The sequence below is a fragment of the Nannospalax galili genome, unplaced genomic scaffold (genome assembly GCF_000622305.1).
Source record: "Nannospalax galili isolate Female #2095 unplaced genomic scaffold, S.galili_v1.0 scaffold903, whole genome shotgun sequence".
Classification (NCBI taxonomy): domain Eukaryota; kingdom Metazoa; phylum Chordata; class Mammalia; order Rodentia; family Spalacidae; genus Nannospalax; species Nannospalax galili.
Window position 1 is genome coordinate 2,463,338 of NW_008349989.1, and position 5,551 is coordinate 2,468,888.

Here is a 5,551-nt window from a genome sequence, read left to right on the forward strand (position 1 = left end):
CATAAGAGGGAAGTAGTATAAGGTTGCATGTTAATTGGATTAAATTTCTGAATTCATTCTGATAGAATCTTTATGTACATGGCATGGGGAATGTAACTTGTTATGAAGTTCAAGGAAGTCTTTCTCCTACTTTTCCTTATATATGACCAAAATCACAAAAACTGTTTACAACATGCCAGCAGTTACTCTGGTTTGGCTTTCTTTACAAAATTTGTCATTATTTCCTATGTGAAAACCATGACAATGGTGTTCCATTTCATCGAAACAATTAGACCATGACAAATGAAACAAATAATGGATTAAGATACTGTTTCCCTTTTAGTAATCATAGCATATAAAATATTCTTTCATGATATTAAAGGAAAATAAAAAGCATCAGTTACTTTTCAAATGTTTCTTTCCTTAATACATAGGAAGAGAGATAAGTAAACATTTGAATTATGGTTCATATTTAAACATTAAATGACTATTAAATGTATGGATACAGAGTTTCTATGTGATTTTGAGGAATTCCATTTAAAATGAATCAAAATGTTTGTTCTTTTAAAAAAATTGAAAATATAAATTATATGTTCTGGTCTTTGAGTGAAGCTCTGCGTTACAGAGTCTGGATTTTTTATGAAAAGTTGAAAAAGTACAAAGGATAACTTTGCTCATACTATCCAATTTTTGAAGATTTAAAAAGACAAACAACAAATGGAAAGACTAGTTTTTGTTTTTTTTTTTAACAGAAGGACATCATCAAAGTTTATTTAAATCCAAAGGGAAAGGAAAATCCAAGGAATATGTGAGGTGAATGGCGCAGAACTATGCAGAAGGAAGAGGCCAAGCAGAGCCATTCAAATTACTGTACACACCAGTAGTGGCCCACAGATGTTTTATTATGTGTTTTGGGCAAAATATACAAGAAAAGTATATTAACTGTTGTATCAAGTAACGTATTTTAACGTGCTGATGCTAATAACTAAGTGCTATTTGAGGATTTAAAATTTTTTATTTATTAATTTGATTCTTAAAAATATGGTTCAGGTGCTTACTTCAGCAGCACATGCTAAAATTGGAATGATGCAGAGATTAGCATGGGTCCTGCACAAGAGAGACATGCAAATTCAAGAAGTGTTCCATATTTTTAAAAAAGAATAATTGGTTCAAACACATTTATAGCCTGCATCAACAATGGCAAAAATTGTAGTGTCCCTTGTCATAGATCATTGAGAAGTATTAATATGTGTATTTGAGAAATGTTGTTGGAATTATATATGACAGGATCTAAATTGCATTATACTGGGGCAGAGAAGGAACAGCTGATGAGGTGAGTTATGATAGGGATTACTGGAACACAGGGCCTTATGAGAACAATAGTTCTTTAACATACATGACTCTAGTTGAAAAGTGGCAAACATAAATATGATTTGAGCAAAAATAATTATAATAACATCTGCCATGGACTGAGGTCAAGGATTCTATAAGGAGATAGAAAATAGAAGATGGAATGGAAGTGAGTCTTTGTAGCTCAAATTCCCTTGACATTTGATAGCTTTCTAGTGCCATGATAAACACTCTGACCAAAACCAACCTGGGGAGGAAAGGGTTTATTTAACTTACATTTCCCAATCACAGTTCATCAGTGAGGGAATTCAGGGTAAGAACTTAAGGTAGGAGCAGAGATCATGGATATATGCTGGTCACTAGATTGCTTCCCCAGACTGTGCTCAGTCTCTTTTCTTGTGCAAACTAAGACCACCTGCTCAAAGGTAGCAACTCCCACTTTGGACTGAGCTCTCACACACTCAACAACCAAGAAAATATCTCAAAAATATGCCCACAGGCCAGTCTGATAGAAGAAATTCCTAACTGAGATTCCCTCTTCCAGGTATGTCAAGTTGACAACTGAAGCTGTCTAACACAATTGACCCTTTGTCAACTTGACACTAAACTTCATCTTTAATAATAAGCTTTCCATTTCTTAAACCTAAGATCTCATATTAATATTAAAAGCACAATAAAAATCTATAGTACAACTTTAAAAGCCCCACAGTTCAGTGGCCAGGGTGGACCATGCCTTTAATCCCAGAACTAGGGAAGCAAAGGCAGACCTCTGTGAGATTTAAGCCAGCCTGTTCTACAAAGTGAGCTCCCGGCAGGCAGGCTGGGGCTATGTGAGACCTGCCTGGAAAAAGAAAAGAAAGAAAAGAAAAGAGAAAAAGAAAAAAACCTCATAGTCCAATATTTGAAATTCTGATAGATAACAATATGTTCAAAGCTCAGCATCTTTTTATAATTATCCAGTTTCTAAACTGTAGGATCCTGTGAAAAACAAGCAAGCAAACAAACCAAAAATCCTAAATGCTTCTTACTCTCAGAGGGAAGATAGAAGACACAGTGAGAGCAAAGCAAAATAAGTCCATCAGCATAGTTCAGTTTCAGTCATCTGGACTCATTCATGATCTTCAGACCTCCAAAGGTCTTGGACAGCACCAATTCCCTGGCTCTACCATCCACAGCTCACACAGCTTGTCTCATAGGTGCAGGCCAGTTCTAATTCACAGCAACGACTGCTCTTGTTAGTTGTTCCTGGCACACCTGATATGCTGAAATTTCCTCGCAACTGAGGCTGAAATTCACCCGTTGCTTCTCCTGACCTCACATGGTGCCAAGACTCAGCTTCTCTCCATGAGCCTCCCAGTTCCACAGCTTTTGTCCTGCTAAAATCAGCAACACAGAGATTTTCCACGTCACCAAGTTCTGCCTCCAGCTTCAGATACAGCCTTGGCTCCCTCTGGACCATAACTTCCATATGCTGACATTAAGGAAATACTCAAAACTTTTCATCTGCCTGCTGTTGTCTTCTTTTTTTCAATTGCATCCCATTTTTCAGTCCCAGGTAACCAGCATTTATCTTCCCAGTAAACCAAAGATTTCAATACAGTGGTGATGGTCTCTTGTTACACACAACAAATTCTTCAGCTCTAAACAATCAGAAACCACAGATTCTCAACTCAAAATATCAAAATATCATACAAGTCCTGATAGTTTTTACTTCCCTTGAAATTTCACAATCCTGTCCTCTTTGATGTACATATTTCCAAGCCCTCACAGAAGAACTCACAAAGCTTCAAATAATCAAAGTCTTTTCCATCCTAAATTTCCAAACAGTTTACAATCCTCTCTCAAAACAACATGGTCAGGTCCATCACAGCAATACTCCACTACTTGTACTAACTTTTGCATTTGTTTATTTTCTATTGCTGTGATAAAACATTCTGCACAAAACCAAATTGAGGAGGAAACAGTTTATTTGCTTATGTATCCTGATAACAGTTCATCACTGAAGGAAGGCAGGTCAAGAACTCAAGGTAGGAACCTTGAAGTAGGGGCTAAGCAGAAGACAAGGAGGAATGTTGCTTACTGGCTGACCATCTGGCCTGTAATGATCCTGTTTTCTTAAACAACCCAGCACTACCTGCCAAGGTATGGCACGACCCACATTGGACTGAGTACTCACACATCACTCAGCATTTAAGAAAATGCCTCACAGACATGGTCACAGGACAATCTAATTGGGGTAAGTCCACTGAGGCTCTCTCTTCCCAGGTATGTCAAGTTGACAACTGAAGCTATCCAGCACACCCTTAGACCTCCGATTTGACTTGGTTTAAGACATTTTTCAAAGAATTTAAGACATTCAAAGAATAAAATACACATAATCATATATAGAAGGAAGAATGGTTTAATAAATTTGAAATAAAAAAAGACATTTTCTTTTCCTACCCTGTCTTTCTTACAGTTAAATTTTCCTTATGCATATAGGGTGAAACAAATTTGTGAAAAACTCTGTTATTTTTAAATTTAAACCTAAGGTCAAATAATTTAATCATTTGATTGCAAAGTAAAAAATGCCAATCCTTTCCTTGCTACAACTCAGTAAAGTCCTAGCTGGTGTGAAAACTGGATGTCAGGTGAACCTGGCTGTTCCTTTGACTGTCTTCAGTTAGCTGCTGAGGTGCTGCTTTCCTATACGCCTTCCCAGTCCTGTTAAATGTGTAGAGAAATAAGCACAAAAGGAAAAGGAAAATTTGCCTTTCATTGACCTTTACTTTGAAAGTTTTGTAACCTATTGTAATGCTCTCAATGTGAAACCTTAGAATTTTTCTTTTTTCTTGATTCTGACTAAACATTTCCCTTTAAATAATGAGAAAAGGAAGTAGCTGCTGTGGCTGAGGGTTAACTGGGTAGACAGTACCTTGAACATTTTTTTTGTAAGATACCAGGACACCAAATGAGATTAAAAGCCACCCAGTCATTCTGATTTATAAGTAATTTGAGGAATTTTGAACATTGGAGGCATTATTTATTAGCATACGCTAAAGTAAAACACAAAATGATTCTATTTGGATGTACCTTTGCAAATTATTGAGTAATTAATAGTTTATTATGGTTTTGGCAACATAACACCTTGGAAATTGTTTATAATTACTCCTTTTAATACTTTTCAATATTATATTTTCTCCCTAAATAATTAGTGGGTTGTCAAGATTTGAAAGCTAAATTTATTGCAATAGCGAATTTTTTCTCCAGGAGTTAAAACTCAAATTTTATTTTTATTTTATTTTCCAGTGTTCATTCTCTTAGAACAAATTATATATTATTTTTCATAGAGTATAAAAGTGAATTAAAGTGTTTCAAATTTTATTTTACCATGATGAAAATAACTATAGCATTGTTATTGATCTTATTTCTCTTTAGTCTTTATATATGTGCTCTATATGTGTCTGTATGTGTTGTGACCACATACAAAAGAAGGAATGGCAGGAGAGAGTGTAGGATGAAGTGTCTTAATACTAGTTTATCAGTCTTAAAAAGGAATATGGTCTCCAGTGTTTGAGGTATTTTTATTTAGGTTAGGTGAGGTGTACTATTGCGTTTGGTGCTAACCTTCTTAGAGTGAACAACACAGAATCCTACACTAAAGAATTTCTAGCCTGCAAATATCTATCGATCTGAGGTTAAACTTTAGTTCAGCAGAACACAGTGATAACCATGCAGCACAACTAGAAAATAATACATTTTACACTTTCATTGTCATGAGCTACAAGTTTATCGTGTAATACTTCCTAGATTTTTATCTTTACTACATCCTTGATATTGGTATCAGGAGTAACCTTCGCAAACATAATTTAACTTTTAATAATATGTAACTAATGCTGTCTTAACATATGTCCAGCAAAGCCTGTAGCAGTATTTGGGGACATTAAGAAAGCTCAGTAGCATTTCCTCCATTTTTCCATGATATAATAAGATATTTTACTAATTTCAATAGATCATTTTTTATTTTTTTCAGCAAAAGAAGAAATGCTGATAGATTTTTTAAATTAATTGAATTGTGAATGGATCGTTTACTTTAAGTTCAATGCTGTTGTTTTGTTCTTTAATTCTATCATGATTTATTTCACCCAATGTTTTATTTGCATCCCACTCACAACTCACCAGTTAGAAACTTAATGGATGATTAAATTGTTTCAGGAACTATAGGTTTGTTCTTTTCAACAAG

General features: G+C 35.0%; 1 pseudogene; it reads left to right on the plus strand.

Annotated features, from left to right (window-relative positions):
• Window positions 1-1,031: 1,031 nt before the first annotated feature.
• On the plus strand, window positions 1,032-1,131 carry LOC115072713 (annotated as a pseudogene).
• The last annotated feature ends 4,420 nt before the right edge of the window (window positions 1,132-5,551 follow it).